Source organism: Cryptomeria japonica, chromosome 11 (assembly GCF_030272615.1).
Source record: "Cryptomeria japonica chromosome 11, Sugi_1.0, whole genome shotgun sequence".
Taxonomy (NCBI): domain Eukaryota; kingdom Viridiplantae; phylum Streptophyta; class Pinopsida; order Cupressales; family Cupressaceae; genus Cryptomeria; species Cryptomeria japonica.
Window position 1 is genome coordinate 705,807,676 of NC_081415.1, and position 16,160 is coordinate 705,823,835.

Genomic DNA, 16,160 nt, shown 5'->3' on the forward strand with positions numbered 1-16,160 from the left:
AAATCATAAATATTATTTTATAAATAAATTCTTTAAAATATAACATTTATAAAATTACAATAAAAATATAATACCATGGGATAGCATGTTTGGTTAAGGGCTTTGGGTTTGTCCCATATAAATCCTGATGTTGACTCACGTTGCTAGGAAATTAACCACTATAAAAATTATAATAAAATATATTTAAAAAAATTATTTAATATTAATAATAAAATTCAACCAACAAAACTACTACCAACCACACACATAAGCTTGCAAGATATTAGCTTTCAAAATTAATTCAAATGATTTCATATATTTTCATACCATCTTAATATTATTATTTTATGATATGTATATAATCTATCATATCATATGTACATACACATATCTAGAAACTATCTAGTAATTTTGATCTAATATTAATATTTTGTTTTTTTCCACTTCATATTTAAGAAAGATTGAGTGATTGTCACTTTTGAACTTTCTATGACAAATAAATTACCAAAATTATAACAAGTGGCATGTAATGACCCACCATAATTAATTCAACAAAATTGAGTATTCTTTTTTTGTGTGTGTTTAATTTAATCATTATGTTTTATTCAATTGCATACTCTGGGCATCCATCCATTAGGATTAGGCATTCATCCATCCGGGATGAGCATCTAACCATATGGGTTAGGCAATTGTCCATACAGGACATAAGATTTCATCTATCCAATACGGGATAGGAGATGCTCTAGCCAGAGACTTAGACTCATCGGGACCATTCGGGTCCTAAGCCACTCACTAATTACTACACTCTTTTAACAGAAGTGCACCGAGGTTGCCATCCTTAGGAGTAATTAATAACATAATACAAGCTTGAATTTCACCTCGGAATTTGGCTTAAAGCCTCGGGAAGTCAAGCGAATCCATACGGGATTCCTTCCGAGTATGTATTGAATTACTTTTTTCCAATTTAATTATCTTATCTTTCAAAATAGGGTTCTTACTCAACCTTTCTATACCAAGCCTAGACCCCACCCACGAACGCCTGAGTACGAGGGACAACTTCATCCCAAGACTGCCTACATAACCGCTTTGGCACGGGATCAAGGCATAAAGTATGTAGTTCTATTTTCTATTCTATGGTTTGATGTAAACTAATTTGTGGGTACGCAACCATTTCTAGGGTCAATGTCCCAGACAGTTTCTCTGTGGTTGCTACCCATGGTGGTAGCACTTTAAACAAAGGCTCAAGATGGCCTATTGTTTGTGGCCTAACAACTACATCCTAACACATATCATGAGCATCACCCTTGACCAAATTGTCAATCACCAAAATTCCTTCAAGATAAATCAATTTCATTCAACCAACCCTAACAGGGTTTACTATGGTTTAACTCAACGGATGAAAAATCATTTAAGGATTATCTTATTAAATTATCGATCCAAGGGGGACTACCCGCCCCTCGGATTTTAACTTCCAAGTGTCCCTTATTACTCCCCGATGATTTATAGGGATGATGCCACAGATGTCGTTGATGCAACTTTATTAGGCGTTAAGTGCAGTAGTTCAACACGACGACATTACCCGTAAGCGTGACCCAGAGGCACTGTATATACCGAACACTGCTAGGTTTTGGTTTTCCAACTTCCTTTGTTTAGTTTTCTTAACTAAGAGCTTATGAAAACATCATGCTTGAAATATAATTATGAAATGAATGTACATAACTTAAACATTGCGAACTTTGATGACACTTAAATACTATTTGATAAAGAGAAATACCATTCTTCTACAACTAAACAAATTAATACATGTATTGGCATGATAATGGTAATTGTGAACTTACGTACAATTGCATGAAGATAATGAATGCGAATTAATATAAAAGTAATGCAAAAATAGTGTCATTTGCATACAAAATGAAGAAGTGTTTACTCCTATCATGAGAATAATTAATTATAGAGTTACTAGCAATTAGTTTATACTTTTGGCGATTTTGCATCAATCATATTAATAAGCCTAAAATTACCGCCCAAGGAATCAATTAAATCCTCAATGGATTGAGAGATCCCATTCTTTCACAATAATCTGCTATACAATAATCCCTATTAATTATTAAATTTTTCCTAAGTTTACTTTACAAATTTTAACATTTATTAACAATTATTAACAATTAAACTAAAATTTATTAATAATTATTAACAATTAACTAAAACTTTATTATCAATTATTAACAATTAAAAATCTTAACTACAAATGAATTCCATTAAAAAAAATAAAAAAATTTAAAATATAAAAAAAATATATTATAGTCTACCCGCGCGAATAAAGTACTGTTTGCTCATAGTAATTAAGGGGTCAAGTGGGAGGGGGACCCCACGGTCCCCTCCACTACCCTACGGCCACTACCGCAGTAGTGACCGCAGGCTAGTGGAGGGTACCGTAATGGTACCACTCCCCCTGCGGAGTTATTAACTCCGCCTGCGAGCTGTTACCCCATGCAACCATTCGCAGTACATTTCTTCATACTACGTTGCAACGTCATTTTCCTTTGTATTATTTTCTCATGCGATAGTTTAATCAACTTAGGTATATATATATATATATATATATATATATATGGTTTCTAGTTTAATTTAATTAGACACAGAGAGTAGATTTTAAACAATAAGGATAAAATATTAAAGTAAACAATAAGGGTTCATTCACAGGAGTGAATAACCCAGAGAGTTATTCACAGAGATAAAACAATCTAGGGAGATTAAATCGTTCCCAGCAGTGTACAGATGATTGAAAGATAGATGATTATACTGAGAAATGCAAGCTCATACAGGTGAATTTATAATCTATTTTTTTAAAATCTAAAATTTACAGAGACAGACTTATATTTCACTTCCTCGAAGAGATTTACAAAGAAGTTAACTTATTCCTACAGGAAAATTTGATTCATTCATAGCAAGAAAAAAAAGAACAAGATTTTATTCCTTGAATTTAATTCACAGTGTGTATATAAAATAAGATTAATCCAATTTACAGCAAGGAGTTGAAAACAAGATTTAAATTCTTCAAAACTAATTCACAACAAGATTTTATTAACTTAATCCAAATTACAACAAGGAGTTGAAAACAAGATTTTAAATCTTCAAAACTAATTCACAACAAGATTTTATTAAATTAATCCAAATTACAGCAAGGAGTTGAAAACAAGATTTTAAATCTTCAAAACTAATTCACAACAAGATTTTATTAAATTAATCCAAATTAGAGCAAGGAGTTGAAAACAAGATTTTATTCTTCAAAACTATTTTCAACAATACATTGAACCAAGATTGATCTAATCTAATTCACAGCAAAAATAAGATGCATGATTCAAAATAAAATAAAACTAAATAAGAAGAAAAACCTAGATACTTGTAATTGATGTAGAATCCCCTAGGAATCCTTCAATTAGCTTCCCTTGATCCTTCGAGCTTGGGAAAATTTCTCCAAAGCAACCTTACCTATTCTCCAAAATGAAATATGACTACCAAAACAATTTTTTTGAGAAAAGAATTTCTTCAAGGAATGACCAACTCCCCTTTTTGAAAACTTGCATATCATTTATAAGAAAAATCCATCTATTCCACTATCTTGAAAATTTAATTAAATAAATTAAAAAAAAGAGAGATTCTTTCCCAATTTTGGACTTCATGCAAATTGATTAGACTTAGTGGAGGAGTTACATGCAAGGTGGTGGAGAATCCTCTAGAAGCTTCTTATTCTTCCTACAACATGTGCCATAAGTGGATGTGGAAAACCAAATAAATAAATAAGAAAAATGTATATTTTCCGCGTGTGTGTGTGTGTGTGTGTGTTATTATTTTATCCTTTGATAATATTCATCCAATCATTTAAATAGTTTATCAAAAAAATATAATAGAGTTTGTAATTTAAACCCAAAGGTGATAAGGGAGGGTTGTGACATCCTCCCCCCCTTAATTTGTGCATCATCCTGATGCACTTATTGAATGCATCAAAAAGAGTCTATAGTTCATGATTAAAACAAAAAAGGAAACAATCGTTGCATCTCCTTAGTATCTTCCCACATGGCATTCTTTTCATCATACTGGTCCCATTGCACTTTGCACTGATCAACCTCTCTGTTGCGCAACTAGCACTGGTGCCTCTCCAATATTCTGAATGGCTCTATCATTATTCCTCCCATTTCCTGGACTTGTAAAGCATCCCAATTCAAAAAGTGTTTCTCATCAGGTACATACTTTTTAAGAAGAGATACATGGAAGACATCATGGATTCGGCTCAACTGGGGAGGTAAGGCCAACCGGTATGCAACTGGATTAATCCTTCCCAATATTTCAAAAGGTCCAACATAACGAGGTGCAAGCTTAGTCTTCTTCCCAAATCTTATGGAACTCTTGTGTGGCCTAACCCTTAGGAAGACTTTCTCTCCTACCTCAAACTCCCTTGGTGTTCTGTTTTTGTCTACATAACTTTTCTGCCTATCTGAGGCTTCCTTCAATCTTTGCCTAATTTCCTTAGTTTTCCTCTCCATCTCTTTCAACATATCTAGTCCAATAATCACTCTATCTTCAAGACTATCCCAACTCAAAGGTGTTCGACATGGTCTACCATACAATGCTTCGAAGGGTGTCATTCCCAAAGATGTTTGATATGTATTATTGTAAGCAAATTCTACTAGAGGTAGATATTCTTCCCATTTCCTCTGTTGGTCCATGCAATACATGTGAAGTAGGTATTCCATAATTTGATTTGTCCTTTCTGTTTGACCATCGGTTTCAAGATGGTATGTCGTGCTAAAATTTAGTTGAGTTCCTAGAGCTGTTTGAAGAGTGGTCCAAAACCTTGAAGTGAATCTAGCATCTCTATCTGATATGATTTTCTTTGGTATTCCATGCAACCTAAATATTTCCTTAACAAAGCGCCTAGCCAAAGTAGGTGCATCATCCATCAGATTCCCTGGTATAAAGTGTGCCACCTTAGTGAGTTTGTCAATTACCACCATTATTGCATCATGCCTAGAAGGTGACATGGGCAACCCTTGCACAAAATCCATGCTAATAACTTGCCACTTGTGTTGAGGTACATCGTGCAATTGTAACAATCCAGCTAGATGTCTATGTTCTGCCTTTACTCTTTGACACTCCAAACAATTAGCCACATACTTGACAATGTCATTCTTCATCCCTTGCCAAAAGTATAACTTCTTTAGATCTGCATAAAGTTTGTTAACTCCTAGGTGTCCCAAATAAGGGGCATTGTGAGCCTCTGACAAGGCTACTTCCCTTAAGTTTCCTGAATTAGGAATATAGATTCTATTATTGTATCTAAGCAACCCATCTTCATCTAATGTATACCCTTCAATCTTAGGATCGGTTGGATCGTATTCTAAAGTCAATTTGATTTTCTCATACCATGGGTCATGTCCTTGTTCATCCATTACTTGCCTTTTGAAAGAAGTTTTGAATGTTGCTATAGTCATCAAGTGTCTCCTCCTACTTAAGGCATCTGCCACCCTATTTTCCTTCCCCTTAATATATTCAATTTCAAAATCATATTCACTTAGAAACTCTAACCACCTTCTTTGTCTGGTATTTAAGTGGGGTTGGGTAAAAATGTACTTTAGTCCTTGGTTATCTGACTTTAACTCAAAGGGCTTCCCTAGTAAGAAGTGCCTCCATTTTTGTAGGGCATGCATAATTGCTGCCAACTCTAAGTCATGGGGTGCATAATTGACTTCATGAGTCTTTAGCTTTCTGGATTCGTAAGATACTACCCCTTCATCTTGGACAAGTACTCCTCCTAACCCTTCAATAGAAGCATCAGTTACGACTGTGAAGTGTCCATTCAGATCTGGTACCTTTAGGATGGGTGCTGAAGTTAGTTTCCCCTTCAAAATTTGGAATGCCTTATCACTTTGTTTTGTCCACGCAAAATTTTTACCCTTCCTTTGCAATGAGGTGATGGGGTTTGCTATCTTAGAGAATCCTTCCACAAACCTCCTATAGTAACCTACTAGCCCCATAAAGCTTCTTACCTCGGAAACATTTTTAGGGATTGGCCATTCTACTATTACCTTTATTTTATCTGGATCAACTGCTATTCCTTCCTTTGATATTATATGCCCAAGGTAGTGAATCTTTTCCTCAAAGAAGGCGCATTTTGACAATTTCCCATATAACTTATGTTCTCTCAACCTTTGCAAAACAATTTGTAGGTGTACTAAATGTTCCTCTTCATTCCTAGAGTAAATCAATATGTCATCCAGAAATACCAAAACAAATTTATCCAATTGGTCATGGAGTACACTATTCATTAGGTTCATAAATGTAGCTGGGGCATTGGTTACACCAAAAGGAACTACTGTGAATTCATAATGCCCATATCTAGTCCTGAAAGTTGTTTTTGGAATGTCTTCCTCCTTAATTTTGAGTTGATGGTACCCTGACCGGAGGTCTATCTTTAAGAAAATTGTTGCTCCTTTCATTTGGTCAAAAAGATCCTCTATGCGAGTTAAGGGATACCTATTCTTTATTGTGACCTTGTTCAACATCCTATAGTCGATGCATAGCCTTAAGGTTCCATCCTTCTTCTTAACAAATAAGACTGACGCTCCCCATGGTGATACACTTGGCCTTATTAATCTCTTAGCTAAGAGTTCCTCTAATTGCATTTTGAGCTCTTGTAATTCAGTTGTGTTCATTCGGTAAGGTGCCCTTGATACTGGTTCAGCTCCTGGGAGTACTTCAATAGAAAAGTCAAACTTCCTTTTAGGGGATAAGCTGGGTAATTCTTCTGGAAAAACATCCTTGAATTCTTTTAAGAAGGGGGTATTTTCAAAGGTGGGTGTATTTTCCTCTTTTCCTTCATCAATTTCAACCATATAGATTAAGCCTCCTCTTCTCCTTTCCTTCTTTAATTGCATGGCTGAGATGGTTTCTATATTAATGGGTTTAAACTTTCCTTCGATTTTGACCCTTTCCTCCCCATCATGAAAACATTCAACAACTTTGTTATAGCAATCTACATTAGCTTGATGGTTTGTTAACCAATTCATTCCAATAATTATATCATATAATCCTAAGGGTGCCACATAGAGATCTACCCTAGTTTCAAACTCAGGAAATTGTACCCTTGCCCTCAGCAAACACTTAGTTACTTCCCTAGTTGCCTTATCCCCATATGGAACCATCCATGATGACTCCATTTGATTAACTTTTAATGCATATTTGCTTACTAATTCAGGTGAGATGAAACATTCAGATGATCTAGTGTCAATTAGAATCGATATTGGTTGTTCAAATAGCGTACCTGTAGTTTCCACGGGAACATTCTGGTATCTTCCTCTTTGGTTTCTAATTGCTGCATGAATCCTTTGCTGGGGTCCTTGTTGGGGTTGATTGGCCTTAATCTGACCTTGCATCCTGGGACACTCTCTAGCAATATGGTTTCCCCCACACATGAAGCATCCACCTGGAGGACCCCTCCTACCTTGATTTCTAGGGGGATCATACCTTGTTTCATTGACCCTGGGTGGATAAGTTACCCTATTATACTGGTCATTCCTGTTATAGTTGCCTCTGTTATTATTGCCCCTATTATTATTATTATTTCCATTTCTCTGATATTGATTAGGAGGTGGCCTTCTTTTAGAAGAATTATTCCTTTGACCCTTGTTGAAATTAGTGTTCCCATTGAATTCCTGCTTCCTTTTAAATGAGTGGTTCCCATTATAGTTCCGCCTTGCTAACGTTTGAATCTTCGTCTCTTGCCTTAGGGACTTTTCAAGTACTTCATTCATGTTTTTGGGTCCATGCATGTCAACCTCTGCCCCTATGTTGGTATTTAGCCCCAAAATGAACTTCCTTGCTTTGCCTTCTTCATCTTTCTGGTACATAGGTACATATTTAAGCAACTTGGCAAACTTATCCCAATATTGTTGAATGGATAGGGGCCCTTGATGTAGATTATGGAATTCTGTCACCTTCTCATCAAAGAACAATTGAGGGAGCCACCTATCTCGGAAGTGGTGAGCAAATTGATCCCATGTGATCGTATCCCTGCTATACCCATTTTGTTCCTTGGTGTTGGTCCACCAACTAGCTGCCTCCCCTGTGAGTTGATAGGAACCCCATAAAGCCTTGGTTATTTCGCTAAAATCTCTTAGCTCAAAATACTTTTCCATTTCATTTAGCCAATTCTCAGCCCCATCACCAATTTGCCTCCCATCGAACTTAGGGGCTGAGAATTGGCTAAATGAAATGGAAAAGTATCAAGGGAAGCTAATTGAAGGATTCCTAGGGGATTCTACATCAATTACAAGTATCCAGGTTTTTCTTCTTATTTAGTTTTATTTTATTTTGAATCATGCATCTTATTTTTGCTGTGAATTAGATTAGATCAATCTTGGTTCAATCTTATTTCTGCTTGAGTGAATCCTCTTGACTAGTTTCCTAATTGGCAACGTATGTTCTATCATAGAATTGTCAATCCTAGCCCTATTTGTTATCCTAGTCTTCCCTAGAGGACTTTCTTGAGTGTATCCTCTCAGTAGCTTATCCAATCGATAGTGTATGTTCATCACAGAACTGCCGATTTGACCTAGAAGACAAATTCACATTTTTGGACACAAACGCGTTTTCCTGACATAAACGTGCATTTATTACATTACCTAGTATGCATTAATGACAACAATAAATGCATCAAAGTACAAGGAGTTTTTGTGGTACTCACCGACTCTCCTACCTCTGCTGGCCTCTGGAATCGGCGAACGCAGTCGAATCTATGAATGAAGGCCATCGCTGCTGACTGCTGCTGCTCTATTTTCACTCTGCACTCTGCTATCATGGATGTGTAGATGACAATGAGGATGTATTTTCCCCCGTGGTCTATCTTATAGACTACCCCTAGCCTTCGTTTCCCGAGTCAGTCTTCTTTATCCCGTGACTTTGTCACCTTATCCGGTCAGTCCATTCTAGCCTTTCTTTCTTATCGAGAGATTGTCTGCGATCTTTCCAGACATTTTCATCCAATCTCTCGAGGGGGCATATCATTCCCATCTTGGGGCAACTTTGTATCAGTTCATATTATCTTCTTTGAAACAACGCGACAAGCCGCATTGTCTCAAAGAGGGGCAAAATGTAGACACCTAAAATTGTCATGTCTAATTAAATAAATATTTTATTTATTTAATTATCTAAGCTTAATTCTTCTATTAATTAAATAAATTCTTATTTATTGAATTAATTCATTTATCCTCTTCTAGCCTTATTTCTCATTTAAATAAATACATTTATTTATTTAAATTATCCTTTTCCTAAATTAAATAAATATTTTTATTTATTTAATTGATCCCACTTCTTCTATTAATTAAATAGCTCTTTATTTATTTAATTAATTCATTAACCTTTTCTACCCATGACACATGTCATTCATCTCTTAATTCATACACTACCTACCCCTTTCATTATTTTATTATTTCTTTTACCTACCCTCTAATCATAGCCGACCTCATTTTACACCTTTCAATCTTATCCCTCCATTTCATATAGTGTCTTCTATATAAGGAGATGCTTCCTTCATTATCAACCCTAATCAATCATTCTAACTACTTGATCAATTGACTACTTGGCATATGCGATCCTACTTGCAACCACATTCCGTTCTTTGTTGAGCTCTTGTGCACATAAAATCTGAGAGCAAATACATCAAACAAGATCAATGGAGATAGGAATAATGGAGATCCAAACCCTATTGGACATGTGATGGTATAATATTTGTGATTTCATTTGATTTGCATTGTCTTAGGTAATCTTCATATGTTATGGTGGATCTTTGTTGTTGTTAGGCTAGGGTTTTGTGGTTGAATTCATTTAGCCTTTCAATATTGTTATTATTGTTATCCATTTTCACCATATACATTTTGGCACGCCTGGTGGGACATGGATTTTTCTTAGATATATATTTTTTGCAGATTTTTCTAACCCTATATTGCTGTTTTGTAAAACAATTTGGAGAATAATCTTGTGCAGCTAGGGTTTTGGACACAAAATCAAGATTTTGGAGAGATTCGATCATATCCCACAAACGGCTAGGAAATTTTGCACCAAATTTTTTTTGCAGGTTGAAGAAAGTATCAGGAGCTCTCAATCCAAAATTCAAAATTTTTGGAGCACATTTTCATTTTCTATGAATTTTTTATGAGTTTTCATAAAAAGTTAATTTTGAGAGCAAATGAGAGAATTTTTTAGTTTTTCTTACATTTTTGGAAATATCTCATAATTATACATAGGATTTGTTCTTGATGATTTTAATTTTGATGCAAAATATTTCCCTAAAAATCAGATCTTTAAAAATTAGGGTTTTTCCTTATTTTGATCAGATCTCACAAACGGCTTCGAATTTTGACATCAAATTTGTTTTGTAGGTCAGGAAAAGTATTAGAAGAATTCAATATAAATTTCAGAGTTTTTGGATCATTTTGTCAATTTATATGAATTTTTTATGATTTTTCATAAAAAATTAATTTTGAGAGTAAATTAGTGAATTTTTTGGATTTTCTTACATTGTTGGAAATATCTCAGAATTATATACAGGATCTGTTCTTTTTGATTCTAAATTTGATGCAAAATAATTCTTCAAAAATCAGATCTTTGAAAATTAGGGTTTTGCATTATTTTACTCATATCTCACAAACTGCTTGGATTTGTTGCAAAAAAAATTTTGAGCAGGTTTGGAAGACCATCAGGACTCTCCAGTGAAAATTTCAGACTTTTTGGATTGATTTTGCATTTTATATGAATTTTTTATGATTTTTCATAAAAATTAATTTTTGGAGAAAATTAGCAAATATTTTGGATTTTCTTACATTTCTGGAAATCTCTTGAAATTTTACATGTGGCCTTTTTTTATGATGAATCAGATCTTTGAATTGGTCAACAAAATGCATTGTTGAAGGCCCCTATTTCACAAAGTCTTTTGGATCTAAAATTTACCTAATTTGTGTGCTTGCAGGAAGGGGTGATCATTTGAAACAATCCAAACTACTAATAAATCTTTGTTGCAGGTCCTTGGCAAGGGTTTTTGGATTTTTATTGTGTGCCTTGTTTTCATAGACTAGCAAACACTTCAATTGGTGCACTAAAATTGAATCATTGTCTTTTGTGTCTTGAGCAATAGGCTCTTTTTGTTTAATCTTTAGAGGGTCTGTCTTCCCGTGTGGTCATTAGGACTACTAGTGAGAAGAGAATGACCCAAGTGGTAGCGAGGAAAACCCACCTCTTTCGAACCACTATAAACAACTGTATTCATGGTGAAAACTATGGATAACGTGTGCTGATTAGTTCATATCGACACTATGTCTCCCCATAAACCCGTTTGATCAAATTTATTTGATCAGTTGTAGGGCGTAACCCCTACCGGCTGGGAGCCTTCTGTATTTACAAAGCTGAAAGTGCCACATATATGGCCACACGAGCGGATGCCCTTACTAGCACCTTTTTGTTTTAGAAGCCAAAATCCTTCTAGTTGTTGAGGCAGGAGGTCGGACCTCTGGTAGCGGCCCACACACATACGGTTCTTAGTAGAGATACAAAGTTCGCCATGGGGAGTTTTCATGGGGACTGATGCTTGGCTGACCCGAGAAGTGAATGCCGAGGGTGGAGCTAGTGAGGTCAAGCATCTAAGTATCCGCTCTAAATAGCGTAGCCTCAGGGGTAAAACCCCATGTGGGATCAACAACTATTGTCTTGGCCAGCCATAAGAATTGTGCTTGACTTATTTTAAACATTCAAACATTCAAGACCAAACAACAAAACATTGTGTCTTTTGTGTCTTCAAGTGTATGCAAAACATTTTTACATCAAACAACACACTTTTCTTGGAGTCATTTTGAGTCTAAACACTTGCAAACATTGAGTTCTCATCAACATTGTGTCCTCTTGTCATGAAAAATAGTCAAACATTCATATTTGGTCACAACCAACAACTTCACAAATTGGAAAAATTTTACAGTCCAGCAAACAAGAGCAATCAGTTTCGGAATTCTTGAGCTTCCTAGGTTGTTTCTCCAGGTTTTCATCTAGCATTCAACTTGTCTTTGGGTCTCACAAAATCCATCATTGCTTTACACCTTACATTACATTCACATTTGTCTAAACTTGAGTCAAAAGGTCACTTGCTTGTCCTCATCATACTTTGTCAACACACTACATACAGCAACATTTTGCTAAGTGGTCCCTCATCAAGGTCTATCACCTTTGGGTCTCATTTGGTCTTACTTAGAGTTAAGGTCAACTTACCTCATCAAGAGAAACTATCCTCTCTTTGGAAGCCACACTTACTCTACTACATACATACTTGGTCTTACACTTTGGACATTGCAAGTACACTTCAGATTCATTTACATTCCATCCAACTCTTAGTCTTCCATACTCTTTCCATTTTCATCTAGTCTCACACATCTTGGTCAATACCTAGTTCATGGTTGAAACCCGCCTTCAAAAATCTAGGAGAGAAACTAAAGAGGCTCAAGAGTCCGCAAACATGAGTTCTTATGAGTATGACAATGATATCTTTTTCAATTCTGATCATACTACATTACCTGACATGGATGCCTATAGAAACATTCCAAATGTTGAGAACATGGACACTACAAACAACAATGATACACACAATGATGATATGGACAACTTTTTAGTACATTCAACAGATGTGGAAGAATCCATTATGGATCCCCATTTCAATCGATTGGTTGAGGAAATAATGAGGAGGGATAGACAATACTTCTTACAAATGATGGCACAAAGTGGAGCCAAGATACCTCATGATTTTGACATGTCTCAAATAATGGAAAATCGACCTTTGCAACAACCTCACTCCAACATGGATCAAAGGAGGCCTAATAGTGGAGGCAATAGAAGACCACATCTTGTGCCCGAATCACCATCATCTTTGTTTCAAAAACTAGAGGTCCCACATACACATGGTCAAGCATATGATACTCAACTTCACAGACCATTATGGAAGTCTTATGCAGAAAGATATGCTCAATCACATACCAATGCTAAGGATCAACCACCAAAGCAATTGGATATTCAAAGGCATGCTCAAAATTTGGACACAAGGAAACCCCGTGTCAAATTTGGGGGTAACACATTAGAACATGACATGCCTGTGGAGTATGGTATACATGGACAAAATAGATATGGCGTTCCTCAACATGAATCTATACCAAGTGGTCCATATATGCAGCATCACTATAGACCTCCTCCATATGAACATGTGTATGATCAATATCATCCATATATGCAACATGCTCCTCCTCCAATTGGTGCCTCAAGCATGGGGTATGGTCCAAGAAGTCGATCTCCACCTAAGAGCAATTTGGAGCAACAAATCAGGGACTTACAAAAGAAAATGGAGGACATAAATACACCGAAACCAACATACACAATGAGAGACATATGTCCTTATCCATTTGACAAGAGCATTCCAATGCCTCCATTTCCTACACACTTTGTGACACCTAAATTTGATAAGTATAGAGGAAAAGGGGATCTTAATGCACACATAAGATAGTTTTTCATAGCTTGCATTGAGGTAGCTTCAGAAGAGACATATTTGATGAGATTATTCCCACAAAGCTTAGGTGATCAAGCTATGGAATGGTTCTCCCAACTCCCACCTGGTATTAAGTCATGGGGTGATCTAGCAGAGGCATTTAACCAACATTTCTCCTACAACATAGAGACAGACATATCAGTTACTACTTTGTACAACACCAAGCAAAAAGAGGGAGAATCTTTTGCATCATTCTTACAAAGATGGAGAAATCTAGCTAGCAGATGCTCTTGTGAAATTCCACAAAAACAAATGGTAGAAATGTTCACCCAAAATGTTAACAAAGATATTGGCTATGATCTAAGGAAAGCTTGTTTGTCCACCTTCAAGGACGTCATTGAAAAAGGCTTAGCAATAGAGAAGGTTCTAATTGAACAAGGAGTCATTAAGATATTCAAGGAAAACAAAGATGACTTTAAAAGAAAAGACAAGCCAAGATTTTGGAATAAAAACAAGAACACAGTCAATGATGGTGTTGTTGATGCCAACACAATGCGACCCAAATTCATTTTTTTTGGATCAAGTTCTACAAACAATCAAGTGAATACTCAAACAACTTCCAGATCACGAAGGAAGTACACCCCATTGGGAGAACCACTTGAGTCAGTCTTCAAGAAGCTAGTGGCAAACACGGTAATCACAATTCCAGATTTTCCTCCATATGAACCAAAGGTTAAACCAAATTGGTGGAATGATGATGAATATTGTGAATTTCATAAGAGCAAGGGTCATAAGACAGGAAATTGTCATTGACTGAAGAACATCATACAAGATCTCATTGATAGAGGTGACATTGAGATTGAAGGACACTCATCCAATCAAGAACATGAAATGTTTAAGGAACCATTCCCAAAACATGACAAGGGAAAAGCTAAAGCCACAGATGAGTAAACCAACTATACCAGAGCATCCTATAACTATGATTCAACCATCAATCACATCTCGATGGACAATTATGTCTCTACCATTATCATCAAGGACAAAACCTCTAAGAATTCTACCCAGAGACCCAAGATTGTTCTGAAAGGCGTTGGATCTTCTTCTGAACCTACCTCTAGATGTCATGTTACAACCCGCCAAGGTAAATTCACTTTGCAAGGTGCTCCAGCTAAAAACACCGCTTCCTCATCAACCAAACTTGAGTATGACCTTGTAGAACAGTTAGGGAAGACACCCACGCTCATCTCCATACTTGAACTCTTGCGCATATCCCCTGCACATAAAGCCATTCTTGATAAAATCTTGAGAGAAACTGTTGTTCCTACTGACCTGAACGTGGACCAGTTTCAAGCCATGGTGGGATACCTTTCCATTCCACACTCTCTTACATTCCCAAAAGCCGATGACACCTCCGTAAGTCAGCCACATAATGCACCTTTACACATTGAATCCTTCGTACACAAACATCGAATAAAATGAGTTTTGATAGATGGAGGAGCAGGTCTAAACATTTGTACATTGAGTACTATTAAACAATTGGGATATTCTGATAAAGTTATGAATTCTACAAACAAAATCACCATCAAGGCATATGATGATGAAGAGCATTCATCCAAAGGTACAGTCACCTTACCTCTTAGAGTTGGGCCAGTTACAAAGGATGTAGTTTGTCAAGTACTTGATCTTGATCTCACATACAACATATTGCTAGGACGTCCTTGGATTCATGAAATGAGCACAGTACCATCTACATATCATCAATGTATCAAGTTTCCACACATTGGAGTTGAAGTGACCATCAAAGCGGATCCAAATCCATTCATATATTGCAACAATCTGCAACCTCGATTAGAAATAACAATCCTAGTCAATCGTGAAGCTATTCCTTCATCGGCATATGTGGATCTTGAATCCTTAAAAGCTTCTACATCCAAACAAGTAGAGCTAAAAGAAAAGTTCAAGATTAAAGACCTAGGATGTGGTGAGTATATATGTCATGTTGACCAACTCCCATTATCTCCTAAGGTATTCAGTCAACAGGAACAGTCTACAAACAAGTTGCAATGCCAAGGAATTGGGTATGAACCACTTAGTGTTGTAGCTACTAGGTCTCAATGCAAATATCCTCTAGTGGTGCAAGCAACTTTTGATATCAATAGTCCTAAGAGTGGTTCCAATGAAGAATCTATTAAGCATATCGCCAGCCCTCTTGATAACTCACATAGCTTTACCATATCATCCACTCATTCCATTTCCACTCCACTCCTAGACTTGGATCAACAAGAATTACAAAAGCCCTTACTAATTGGGGATCATATATCAATATTTGAAAAGAAAAATCTAAAAGTCAAAAATAAAGAAAATTCCTTTAGTCCAGATCAAAATCAAAAGCTATTGGACTCTGCAAAAATCAAAGTCAAGGATAAAAATCCTATGAAAGAAAAAGAACAAGAGATGATCTCCCCTAATACCAAAATAACTGGGGGCAAAAGTTCTACAATTTTAAGTCAAAAAGAATACTTGTTGATCCTAAGTCTCCATCATGCTATCCTACTTTCACTTATTTTCATAGTCATAAGCCTTCATCACTCATTCACTTGTTCCACACATC